Source organism: Haliotis rubra, unplaced genomic scaffold (assembly GCF_003918875.1).
Source record: "Haliotis rubra isolate DU_JTF1 unplaced genomic scaffold, ASM391887v1 Scf727, whole genome shotgun sequence".
Classification (NCBI taxonomy): Eukaryota; Metazoa; Mollusca; class Gastropoda; order Lepetellida; family Haliotidae; genus Haliotis; species Haliotis rubra.
Genome location: NW_025767443.1, coordinates 292,487 through 307,283, shown reverse-complemented (window position 1 = coordinate 307,283; position 14,797 = coordinate 292,487).

The window sequence follows — 14,797 nt, the reverse complement described above, 5'->3', positions numbered from 1 at the left end:
CATAGTCCTTGTGAGAGAAAGAGATATTGAAATTGTTAAGGTGTAAACGCTATCTCATGCATATTGTTCCACTATATTGCACTTTGTTTACTATGTTCATTTTGGGCACATGAAACCTATAAGCATGACTTCTTGTGTGTATCAGATGTAACGGTATATCAAAGCAATACTAATACGGTGTAGGTATCAAGGCATATCAACACTAAAACACAAAATTATTCATACGGATAATATTCAGCTGTTCAACTGTTATCAGCTAGGCTTATCTGTTTTTGTGAGTCAAAGGAACTATTGATATTTATCAGTTTTGAAAGCTATCACATACATACCATTTCCAGCAATATCACGGCGGGGACACATTTGCGCTTTTCGAACAGTACTAGGCTACCCCACCGCCCCCATTGCTGGAATATTGCGGAGTAAATAAACAAACAAACAAATAGATAGAGGATAATAAACGACCTTCCGTGTAATACCATTTTTATTAAACGAGTTAATGATTTGGTATCAAAAGAGCGAAAGCGAGTTTGATGCTAAATCTTCCACGAGTTTAATAAAATGGTATTTCACGGACGCGAGTTTAGTAGTAAAGGATAAAACACTCCCCCTTCGGTCTTGGTCGGCAGAGCAGCAGGGACGGAGCTTGTAAAGCCGAGGGTATTTAACCTCATATCAGGTTAAATAACGACCATTTCAAAACCTCGGTTATGAAATGGTCGAAATTTAACCTGATATGAGGTTTCGAAACGTGTACTTCAAAACCTGGGTTTAGAAATGATCGGTGCAAAGTCACGGCAGAGGTCTACCCGATTCTGGAAGGAACCTACTTTACTGCAGAGAAAATCGGAGATAGGTTTATAATTCTGTTTATTACTCTCCAACATTATACAATTATTGACTTCTAGTGAAGTTGATCCAATGATTTATCGACCTTGGACATGGCGAAGCCGAGGTGAATATCACATGTCCAAGGTCGATAAATCATTGGATCAACCGAACTGAAGTCAAAAACTGTTTATTATGTGACAAAAGTACCGAATGCCTGTTCTTCTGTGACATAGGAGAGACTCAATATAAGCTGGAATAGGCTTACAGCTTTCAGAGGCAGTATTAGTAAATGAAAGCAATTTTTATTATAACAATCTTTTAGATATCTTTCAACAGTCAATAACATTTTAACATCTTTAAGATATCACAGTTCAAATATTTCAAGTCTCAATTTCAGAAGTGCTGAGTTCACAGCTGGAATATAGACAGAGTTATTAGCATTGTGACGTCATAACTGTAACCATTATGACGTCATACGTCTAGCAGTATTACACTAGTGTAATATTGTCCTAAATATATAACACTGCAGTATCTTCCACTGGCGAGTAATAAATAAACAGTATACTATAACATATTTGTTCTGTGCAAAACAGGTACTGTGTAAACGCAACTAGTATATACAATAGCGGAACGGGACCATGCCCTTGGTCAGTCCCTAATCCCGTTCGCTATTCTATATACTACTGGTGTAGGTACATGTCAAATTTCACGAAAATCGGTGTGACGGTTTGGGAAATATTGACTTTTAAGTGAGCATGGGGTCCATCTGGCAAAAGGCTAACTATCCAACGTAAATTGCCGTATTTGTTCATAGTGGCTAGGCGATGTCTGTCTGACTGAGAGCATGAAAAATATTTTAGCAAAATGTCCGCTGCGGTCACAACCCCACAGGGGGAGAAAGAAATAGATAGATGCGATGCGCAAGGCTTCCTCCCTCGTGGGATTGCATCCAGCTGCGTACTCTCGACGAGAGCCGCCCCGTTCTAGATAACCTTACCGAAAGTTTCGAAAGTTGCAAGGAAATCATAGAGGACAGAGATATGAATATTATTTCTGCTATCCCTGTATCTATTAGTCACATAATTATTCACTTACCACTCTTTCCAGTGTGATATAAGCAAGGTGCTTGACGTACCTGAAGGCAGCTATACCTGATGAACTATATCGGCCTTTCATTATGGGTATTCTTTTCGTAGTTATATTTCTGGTTATGTGTGATAGACGTGTCAGATCTGGTTATTGGGTAATGCTTCACGAATATTTGGAGAAGGCTTTGCTCGCAGAATCTATTTCTAAGGCACCTAACACGCACTCCAGCGTCTGTACAAACATATAATCTTGTATTGAGTGAGTGAGTGAGTTCAGTTTTACGCCGATTGTAACAATATCCCAGCTTTATCACGGCGGGGGATCCCAGAAATGGGCTGAATGACAAAGTGAGAGAAAATGAAAGTCTATCATTCACAAAGTCTATGATTTCTTCAAGGATGAATATTAGAAGGTGTGACCCAAGTATTCCAGAACTAAGTACATACAGCACACTGCCTGTGCAGCTGGGGTACGTGTTATCTCGCCAGCTCAAAAGATTTGGGTCACACCAAAGCATGACTTCTTGTGTGTATCAGATGTAACGGTATATCAAAACAATACTCATACGGTGTAGGTATCAAGGTATATTAATTAGCAGTCATAACATGTCTCTGACGTCACTCAAGCACGACGTTAAACCCAATTTCACCTCACCTCACCTCTGACGTCAATAATGCACGTGCATCTCGATTTTCGCGCTGTTCCTTTAGTTGCCACTGCACCCTTGTAACAAACTGGGAAAACGCACAAATAGTTTATGACAGTTTCTAAAACAACTTTTTTTATTTTGGTGACACAAATTATGCAAATGTTTTTCTAAAGTTGGTCTTTTGTATTTATTGCAGTCCGCGTTGGTTTGATTCTTTTATGTCTAGTTGTTTTTGTGTTAGATTGCAATTCATCACTATCATTTTGTCTCAAACGGACTGTATTCGAAACTAGTGCACAATTATTCGCTCGGCCAATAATACATTCATTTGTTTCATTCACCTGATGAAGGAGTAAAACATATTTCTAAACGTGGTGACCCTTTACAATAAAGAAGTTGACATCGAGAAACAAACACTTGTCTTTATGTGGATCACCTCTAAATGCCCTTCAAAGACTATATATTTGGTATTGTTGATGCGTTGTAAAGCATGGAGCTGAAATCATCTAATATGTTGCTCGTCTATATACAAAAGAACCAACTTTTCTTTCCTTGCAATGTTGTTTTTTATTCATAAAGTGCTAACCAAACGTACATATGATCTTCACGTGATATAGTTGAATTAGAAATACATGTACTTAATGAAATTAAATTTACATTTATTTTGTGAAGTTTAACTCAAATGCACTAATTAAAATTGACCTTACCAAAATAATTTTGCGATGAGCATATATAACATTATTGTCCACAATTTTAAATCATTATCTGAGCATTCCAAATCTATTTTGAAGAAAATTGCTCAATCCAGACCAGAGTTATTAAATTAAACCATTCAGTTATCGGTTAAAATATTACCATAACTCAAATGATATATTGCACCTTAAAAGGGCACCTGCACGGTACTCACTCGCGATAGGTGATGTGACTTACCTTATACGGTAACGGCGCATTGAATAACTCAACAAATAGTGACATTCTCAACTCATTCCACCAGTTCATTTCTAAAAGTAAGCGCTTCCAGTGATTATCACCTCTACATATACATGTATATTCAATGCAGGACAGGTTCTATATAACTTGATTTTCTGCGGCAGCTCATTTCGTTGCTTGGCATAACCAACACCATGACCAAATATTTACTATTCAATCCTTTTTGTGAGTGTAATTGTGTCTCAGTATTATTCTTTTCTTGTCATATTATTTCAATTATGTATCTAGCTGTATTGGAACCTTGTATTGGAGCGGCGTTTATATAAGCCAATAGGCTTGTTCGCCTATCCAGTTTCTGCTTTGACGGAATAAAAATACGTGTATGTTTAAACCATAGGTGATAACAAGGGGCTTTAATCAAAGCTAAGGCATCCCTGATTGTGAAATATCACACTATTCGGTCGCCACAGCTGCACCACACCTTCACATTTTGGGGGCTGGCTTCTAGACTATTGTGCGTTTTATGGGGTTTTATTCAAAGGTGTAAACTCCGTCTTTTGTTCATATGAGTTGTGCAACAGTGTATCGAGTTAGTCAGTCATCATAAACTGGCACGGCATAATGACGCCTATACCTTGTATACAAGTACCTGTTGGAGCACCTGGAGCAACATCTGGTGCATGGTAATAGAAATTAATCCAGTTAACTGATTAGTTATACTGCTTTATGCAGTCCCGAACAGCCTTACTGTTTACCAATTCGACAGTAGACTCGCGGACGTGTAAAGGGTGTCCACAGTTAATGTTACAATGCGTTGGATGAAGTTATGTCCTTGGACTTGCAGAAACGTGATCATTGCTTCTGTGCTGGTCCTTGGCTTCGTCAGTCTACTTTGTCACCTCACTTCCAGCAAGCATCACATGACAGTAAGTTCTGTGCTGGCTTTGGCTCCGTGCGTCTAATCTGTCACCTCACTTCCAGCAAGCATCACATGACAGTCAGTTCTGTGCTGCTCCTTGGCTTCAGGGAAACTATGATGAAATATCTTGATTTGGACGTCATCTTGGAGTAATGCTACAAAGGTTACCCCATGTATGGAGCGTTCTGCAGCGGTGTCCATGAGTTGCACAAAGGTCCTCGTATTGTATTATCTGACGGCTACAACCCACGGCTAGCGTGACTCTACAACGGATAGACCAGCCTACCTGCTCACGATGCTCGTTTGTGAGCTACAGTTGCAGTGCGTCTTCCTGTTAGTAATGTATGTGTGCCTGCAACCCAATACATGTCGCATAGCTAAGGTGATCACGTGGCTGGCTGAATTTCAGTACCACTATTTCCTCATCGGCCGCCAAGACAACGTACCGATGAATTTCACTTTAAACAAAAAAGTAAATCACATCAAGTGAAATTAAGATTGCGAATCCGTATGATTTCACCTTGCCAATTGAACTTTTAAATCTCAGAATTTTATTCAACTTAGGATAAAAGTTGTTTAACAAACGATCATAGTTTCAAATCGGTATTGGTTTGTATTACAAGGGGGCTTTTTTAACTCATTAATAAATTTATAAATTTCATAATCACGATATGCTTGAAATACTGGATATTTTACTTTAAATTTTAACTCAGTCGCTCATTCATTCACACATGGAAGGGTGAGCGTCAGTAGACTGGTACTACGATACTACGATATTGGACGCAGAAAGTAGATAGATACTAGTGTCCCAGTAATTGAGCTTTATCGGTTTGACAGCAGCTGCTCAGGATATTCGCCAACAAGAGCCTACACAGAAACATCCCTATATTTGTCATCGATCCAGCCGTGCTGAGACACCTGGTGTCAGACATTGAGTCTGACCGTCGCTGTGCCCTGTGCTCAGTCGGAGATGTCATCTCACTCGGCGTCTATGGACCAAACTGGGAGAAAAGGGTAGGTTAACATTAAAATACCGTCGCTGTGCCCTGTGCTCAGTCGGAGATGTCATCTCACTCGGCGTCTATGGACCAAACTGGGAGAAAAGGGTAGGTTAACATTAAAATACCGTCGCTGTGCCCTGTGCTCAGTCGGAGATGTCATCTCTGTCGGCGTCTATGGACAAGACTGGGAGAAAAGGGTAGGTTAAAACATTAAAATACCGTCGCTGTGCCCTGTGTTCAGTCGGAGATGTCATCTCACTCGGGGTCTATGGACAAGACTGGGAGAAAAGGGTAGGTTAACATTAAAATACAGTCGTTTTCAGATTGGACTTCAGGGCCCCGTTCCTCAAAGCGATCGTAGCGGTACGACTGTCGTAAGTCTATGTTAAAGTATGGGAGTTACGATCATCTTAGTGCTACGACAGTCGTAAGTCTATGTTAAAGTATGGGAGTTACGATCATCTTAGTGCTACGACAGTCGTAAGTCTATGTTAAAGTATGGGAGTTACGATCATCCTAGTGCTACGACAGTCGTAAGTCTATGTTAAAGTATGGGAGTTACGATCATCTTAGTGCTACGATCGCTTTGTGGAACGGGGCTGTCATCTCACTCGGGGTCTATGGACAAGACTGGGAGAAAAGGGTAGGTTAAGGTATTTAGAATACAGCCGTTTTCAGATTGTAGTCTAGAACCTCACATGCTCATCAAAACTTTTTAATGAAGTCACAGTATGTCTTCGGGCGGTAGGTTAACCTAGTGGTTAAATCAGTCACTCGTCACGCCGAAGGATTTGTATCGATGTCCCAATATGGCTGCAATGTGTGAAGCCCAATTCTGGTGGCCCTCGCAGTGATATTGCTGGAATATTGCTAAAAGCGGCGTAAAACCCAACTCACTCAACCTACTGGATTGTCTAGTCCAGACTTATATTTACAGACTTCCTGCATGTAGCTGGATATTGCTGAATGCGACGATAAAAAACAAACAATCAAATTAGACTAACGGGATTATACATGTTTCTGTTTGTTTCAGGGATCTCTCCTTCGAGATCTCTCCGATGACCAGGACGTGGTAATAAATGAAGTGACCTCTCCAGACCCCCCGTTTGCTGTCCTTAGAGAGATTAAATGTCCCCAGCATTCCTACACATTACTTCATCCACCAGTCGGGAAACATTCCATTGCATCTGGTGGTGTTCTACAAACGGGGCAATAATTACTGGTGGCACAGTTCGATTGGAAAACAGAGCGCCACGAATAGTCAAGGATTTAAAGGATTAAACATTGCTTTTGGAAATAGCGCAGGAGCGTATGACAGGTTTGTTCGTTCGTTGGTTCGTTCATTTGTACTTCAGTTCGTTCATCATGTTTAAGCATTACTAACAGCAAACAAAAAATATCACAACGAACATATTGCGGAGACATACTCCTTGACTATACTGAGTCAAAAAAGAAACTTCACAAAATGTAATTTGAAAAAATAATGAATAATTTTTCTCTGATGATACATCTATGTATCCGAAATGGGATCCCTATCTGTCGACTCTACGAAAAACGTTAGCAAAGCCCACTCAAACCCATCCAGTCGTCGTGCAAATGACGTTAGTGCCAAATCAGGTTTTGCACGTGCAGACGATCACGTGATTTTCGCATCGAAGTTTTCTTCATATGCACGTGTTTGCATTGGCCTCAAGAATTGAAAAAACACTTTTAAACAACAGTTCTAACGGTACTTGAAATGCCACGATTGTAAAATGTGCAACGTGAACGTGCCGTTGTCATGTTGCAAGCCGGAAGATCAGTTATTGACGTCGCAAGAGCAATGGGATGCAGCCGTCATACTGTGTATGACTTGCGAGGTCACCAACGTGACAGATTACTGCCGACTACACGAACCAGGGCTGAGATGTGTAGAGGTCGACTGTCCTCACAGACCATTCGAAATCGGTTGCGGGCTGCCAATCTCCATTCTCGACGTCCATATCGTGGGCCAATATTGACGCCGTTTCATCATCGTCAACGTCTGCTGTGGGCCCAACGTCACCTCCGATGGACCCAGAGAAACTGGAATCGAGTCGTCTTTAGCGGTGAATCCAGGTTTACCCTCAGATTCGCGGACGGCAGTCATATAGTCTGGAGACGACGTCGTGAACGGTATGCCCAATGTTGTGTACAGGAAGTCGACAGATTCGGCAGCGGAAGTTGCATGGTGTGGGGTGCTTTCTGTGGGAACAGCTCTTCCCGACTTCTGGTCATCCGAGGAAACCTCACAGCTGCTGCTTGCCGCGACCAGGTGCTCACCCCTGAACTCGTTCCTTTCATGGCGGCTCATGGCCCAGGTCTACAGTTCCAGCATGATAATGCTCGGCCGCATATCGCGATGTTGACACGACATTTCCTTCAAAACGCTGGAATCAACGTCATGGACTGGCCATCGAGGTCCCCAAACCTTAATCCAATAGAGCACGTTTGGGATGCACTTGAGAGAAGGCTTCGTGGTCTTAGGAACCAACCTCAGAATTTGCAGGAACTTGGCGCTGCCTTGCAAGAGCAATGGCGCAGAATCCCCAACCACGTGTTCACAAGCATCAGGCAGTCGATGAGTAGACGGTGTTTGGCAGTGGTGAATGCGCGGGGCGGCCATACACGATATTGAACTGAGAAATTTTGCATTTTTATTCTTGTGACTTGACATTCTGTATACCCATGTTTCGGAACGGCGGTGTAGCCTAATGGAACTGATTATGGCACTGTCAGTGTATCGAGTACATCACACAGATCTCAGCAATGAAATAATAACAATTTAACCATCTTACCATCTCTTGTTCTTTAGTAGTGCCCTGAAGAAAGAATGTGAAGGTTTTTTTTGACTCAGTGTATTTCATAAATTTTTGTTCTTCTCTTGGATATTAAATCCTGGATGATGTGTTTAAGAAATCCATCTCGAAACTCAAAACTGCACAAATACTTTCTCACAACCATCTGTGAGAGATGTACGGTGTTGGTGTCGATTTTATTTGCATTCTATGTTTGCTGTTTAACGCCTTGTTTAGCAATATTCCAGCTAATTGACGGTGGTCAGTAAATGATCGAGTGTGCATCAGACAATCCGGTGATTGACCGGGAGGTGGTCTGCACGATTGGGTTACAATGAAATGCATCAACCAAGCCAGCGAGCCTGACCGCCCACTCCCGTTACTGGCATTATGTTAGCATGGGTTGCTGAAGACCAATTCTAACCCGCATCATCTCGAATGAATACTTGCATTGAATAATCATGACTTTCTCTCCCCAAGAATATGGAAAAACTGATTTCACAACATGATTTCACAACGTGTCAACATATATCTAAAGAACATGTTAATTTTGTTAGGTTTTATGACAACATTTATCGAGGGAATGTTTCAGTAATGCCCTTAGCAATACATGTATTCACGGCGGGGGACACGAGAAATGGGCTTCACACATTGTACCCATATGGGCAATCGAACCCACGAGCGAACACTTTAACCAATCGGCCAGCCAACCACAGATTTCAGTTATGAAATATTGTTTATCTGTGAAGTAGAACTACAGTGTATGTCAACTCTCCTTTCCAAACTAGATTCGACGTCCGTCCCGCGATGGTGGACGGCATGGTCATCCACCTCCCTCGTCCAATAGAGGAGTTCCTGGTCCAGAAGAGAAAGGCGAAGTTCATCGAATGTGACTATCACAGAGCACAAGCATTTCTCAGGGCAAACCCTCCGACAAGCAGTCACATTACACGAAATGGGGCAAAGGCCTTGTTACAAATTAAAAGGTCACTGGACCACCTTGGCGTCCGGTTCCGGATCGCCGCTGGCACATTTCTTGGTGAGATCATCATATATTTATTCTATTTATTCACGAACCGTGAAGATCAAGGTTAGAATTGGTCTTCAGCTACCCATGTTTGTCGTAAGATGCGACTGACGGGATCAGATAGTCAGACTCGCTGACTTGGTTGGCACATGTCATCGTATCTGTATTGCGTAAATCGATGCTCATGCTGTTGATCACTGGATTGTCTGATGCCTACTCGATAATTTACAGACCGTCGCTATATTACTATAATATGTGCAGCGTTAAACAACAGACATGCAAACAATTTTATTTATTACACAATATTGATAATAACAGTGTTCACAATTTGCAATTTGATTTGTCTAACAACAGACTGACTCTTCACTTACTGCAAGTAAACTCACACAGCCAGAGTGGGTGTGTGAGTTGGTGCGTGACTGGGTGGGTGAGTGTGTGCGTGAGTGAGTGGGTGTGTGTGGGTGCGTGAGTGGGTGAGTGAGTGGGTGCGTGAGTGGGTGGGTGAGGGGATTGGTGTGTGAGTTGGTGTGTGAGTGGGTGTGTGAGTGGGTGTGTTTCCTAAGTGTGTTCATCAACGCTGCCAGAAGTGTTTGTTTTTCTCAGAACAAACGCAAAACGTAGAGCAGCATAACAATTTAGGGCCTACAAAACATCGCTATGAACATCAAGTCTGTCCAGTGAACACGTTGTTTGCTTTTGTGAAGAGAGAGAGAGAGAGAGAGAGAGAGAGAGAGAGAGAGAGAGAGAGAGAGAGAGAGAGAGAGAGAGAGAGAGAGAGAGAGAGAGAGAGAGTGGGTGTGTGGTAGAGTGAGAGTGGGTGGGTGTGCCTTGGCCAACAAGCAGTATCTTAAAATCCCCATTCGTGGGTTGTGAAAAAAGTGTTAGAGAAGCAGAAAGAGCAATTGACATGAACTTCGCGACATATTGCACCGGAGTGTTATATTTTGATTACTCCTACATTGCGTATTTCATTTTAACAATCTTACTACAATAAGATCTTAGTGCTCACTGCAGCTACACGACGACGGAATGGCATCACATAGCAGTCAGTTATGAATTGTTTAATAGAAGGCCAGATTGTGTTTTCCATGTTTAACCTACTGACGCTGGCTAGAGTTTTGACGAGATCAGTCTGAAACTTTGCTCTGAAGAACTCGTGTTAACATTTTCGAGCAATAATCCAGCAATATCACGAGGGGGGCACACCAGAAATGGGCTTCACACATTGTACCCATGTGGGGTATAACCATAGGTTAACCATAGGATAACATAGGAAACACATCCTGGCTGTCTTTCCAAATCTGATGATCTTTCCAATGCTCAGACTGGTCAGCAGAAAAGTCGTTTGTATGTGACCCGTACTAGGGTATCCGCAGATCTTTGTTCAGCTTATCGAAAACTAACATTTTAATTTCACTTATCATTTATCAGCCCAGTGTTAACCATTTCAACACATTTGCAAAACCCCGTGTTTAACCATTTCAACACATTCTCAATACCATGTGTTAACCATTTCAACACATTCTCAATACCCTGTGTTAACCATTCAAACACATTCTTAGTACCCTGTGCTTGACCATTTCAACACATTCTTAGTGACCCGTGCTTAACCATTTCAACACATTCTCAGTACCCTGTGTTAACCATTTGAACAAATTCTCAGTACCCTGTGTTAACCATTTCAACACATTCGCAATACCCCGTGTTAACCATTTAAACGAATTCTCAGTACCCTGTGTTAACCATTTCAACACATTCGCAATACCCCGTGTTAACCATTTGAACGAATTCTCAGTACCCTGTGTTAACCATTTCAACACATTCGCAATACCCTGTGTTAACGATTTCATACATTCTCAGTATCCCGTGTTTAACCATTTCAATACATTCTTAGTACCCTATGTTAAACATTTGAACAAATTCTCAGTACCCTGTTTTCACCATTTCATCACATTCTCAACACCCCGTATATAACCATTTCAACACATTATCAATCCCCCGTGTTTCAACACATTCTGACTGTCTCTTTCCACATCTGGTAATCAGCCCTCACAAATTGGTCGGAAGAAGGCCGTTGGGATGTAGCCCGTAATGGGATGTCCTAAAATCTGTTCTGTAGTACTAAGTACTAAAACAACATTAAAGATTGTTTTCTCATTAATCAGGTTGGTATCGCCAGTGTGGTATCATCCCATATACCAACGATATAGACATAGAGATTCCTATTCAGGACTACAGTGCTAGTATCCTGCCGGCATTTTTGAAGGCAGGGTTTAAACTCATCCGAGTGGAAGGGAAGGTAAGACTTTGGGATCTTAACATTTGGATTGAAGGTATTCAGGTTTTAACTCTTCTTTGGTACAGGTGTATAAATACTCCTCAGTAGGGAAAATGACAGGCGGATTTATGCCATTGCTGTCACGAATGAGTAGGATGTGCTCACTTTTCACTTGGACGGAATCTGAAATTTGAGGTTGATTTTGTTTGATGGCGATCTACTGCTGGACGGTACAGCGATGGAAGTAAACCAAATGAAGTCCTTCACCAAGTTTGCCCAGAGTCGGTCATTTGTGGAGTAGCTTTCTGAGAAGCCACTTCACCCTGTATATATACAGTGTGTGGAACAGAATAGCAATCCCACGACTCCTTCGCTTGGATGAAGTCGGCTGGTCTTAAATATGAAACTGAGGGCTTGTATTTTGCTGCCCAAGACAAGTCACTTCCCACTTGCAGTCGCCAAAATGTGATTTTTAAAGAAAATATAAATATGAAATGCCGACTTTGCAATGAATTTACAGAGACTAGACAACACCTTGTCAGTGGATTCCCTTCCTTGGCACAAACAGCATATCTTAAACGACATGATGGCATGGCTCTTGCTTTCACTAGTGTCTCCGCCATGCCTGTGGCTTTGTCGCCGAGGTCAATGGAAAATGCTGCTTTCAAACTTCTGTGGAATAGGCCCATGTACAGCCAGAGAAGAATTCCAGCCAACAAACCTGATCTGGTTATTTTTGATAAACCAATGAATTTATCTATATCATTGAATTTTCTGTCCGTCTTGACAGCAACGTGATTGGCAAGATTCAGGAAAAGTACGCCTTTTAAATGTCTCGCTTGCATCCCTAGTACACTGTCGTCACTGTCTCCCCATTGTTCTCAGTTCTTTGGTACCTCTTTATATCTTTGCGCAGATCAGTAGAGTGCCCGGGTTCTCCACCGGGAGCACAGCCCTTCTGACATTCTGGGTAATGCAGAAGGCTGCAGTGTTGGGGAGTTTACATATTCTCCGGAAAGTTCTTGGTGGGTTCGACTAGGCAGTGTTTCCTGGGAGAAGTCCCATTCGCTGTCTGGGCTGCGTGTAGAGGGGGCAAGGGCCCTGAGCTGATGAGCCTCACCAGCCTGACTGTGCCAGGATCACCTGAACCCTCCCTGCTGCATACTATCTTTAATTTGTAAAACATAATAATATAAATCATTTATATAGGGCCTAGTATCCATCTGACTAGTTGCTCACTGGACGCTGTGTTCAGAATCTGCTTATCATTGCCCCGGATAATCCAAGCTGCTCCTTAGGCGCTAGAGGGTTATAGTCACACGACGTATCCCACCAGGTACCCATTTTCTGCTGGGTGAATGGAGACAATTTTGAACAAACATAAATGCCTAAATTGAGACCACATGTGTCACATGTGTTTCGGTGTGGAGCAGGACTGAAGTCCTAGAAACTCTCAGGAGTCAAGCTGCCAAACACGTCACCCATTCAAGGACTCTCCGAGCTCAGCGTTTCTTAACTTCAACTGTTTTGTGACCTGAGCTCTATACACATGATCACGCACCGCTGTGTATTGGAAACACGAAGGCTGTACTGAGCTGTTAACAGACTCCACTGATCACATCAGTGATGTCCCGGGGAATCAATATGGCGACATCTGCCGATATCTTCCAGAACATCTGGCTGATTTGCTTTTGTCAAAACCCATTCTCTTCTAATATTCTGGACCCCTGAAAACCCGGGTTAGAATTGGTCTTCGGTAACCCATACTTGTCGAAAGAGGCCACTAACGGGACCGGGTGATCAGGCTCGCTGGCTTGGTTGACACATGTCATCTGTTCCCAACTGCTGTTGATCACTGGATTGTCAGGTCCAGACTCGATTATTTACAAACCGCCGTCATATAGCTGGAATATTGCTGAGTGCGGCGTAAACATAACCTCATTCATTCATTCTAATATTCTGATAACTGCGTTGTCGCTTTTTTAAATTCTGAGCATCAAAAAAGTATACGCAGGTGCTTATTGTTGTTTTTCATTCCGGTAACAGTTTGTAAAATATAACCTGTTCCTCGTTTTTTTTACCCCTACCATGCTTGAAACATCCATATTTTTTTCTGTATATCTATAACAAGCAAGGGGACGGTGGATTACCCTAGTGGTTAAAGCGTTGGTTCGATTCCCGACATGTGAAACCCATTTATGGTGTTGCTGGTCATAAAGGTGGTGGAATATTGCTAAAAGTGGCGTAAAACTCACTCACTATAACATGTAAAGGCTACCAATCAACAGTTGTGTATTATGGGATGTCATTCACTAACTCATAAGTTTCTAAAAATAACACGATGCGGAATCTAAAACCAAACACTTACAAGAATTTATTTATATTTATACAATGTCAAAACATGCAGAATTTAAATAATGTTAAACTTAAAATGTGTTAAATGTTGTACGGGATTCCAAAGCTCCATCAAAATGGTACAAGAAGAGATATATTGTTGGTTGAAGCAAATGTACAAATCAACATCTGCCTCAGCCAAAACCTATGATCGTCAACATACTCAAGGAAACACTTTCTTTATTTTCACAGTTGATGAAAGTGGAAGTCACAGTAATGTGGAATCAAAGAAATACTACAAGGATATACTTGTATTTATACAGTTTCAGAAAAGAGTAAGCCTCTGAGTTGAGTTTACGTTGAAATCAGCCATATTCCAGTAATATTACGTTGAAATCAGCAATATTCCAGTAATATTACGTTGAAATCAGCAATATTCCAGCAATATTACGTTGAAATCAGCAATATTCCAGTAATATTACGTTGAAATCAGCAATATTCCAGTAATATTACGTTTAGGGACACTAGAAATAGGCTTCACACTTTGTACCTATGTGGGAATCAAACCCGGATCTTAGGTGTGACGAACAAACGCTTCCACTACTAGGCTGTCCAACCGCCCCGTCTCAGAAAAGAACGAAAACATTATGTTGAAACAGAACGCTGTGCACATAGATCTAGTTACGTCTCCATCTTGAAACTGGGCACGACGTTTGGCCAAATTTGAAATCCTGGTTTACTAGAAAAAAATACGCTTATTCCAATTAATTCATTAAAACATACTTATGATTTTTCCTTGTGAAATTGTCATACAAGATTCTGTAAAGCATAATTGCTAGGGTTATGCCATGCAAAAGATTTAAATATCACTTTTTAAAGATCAATTCTGTTTCAGTTATCCGACGGTTACAAGATGTTGTTTAGAG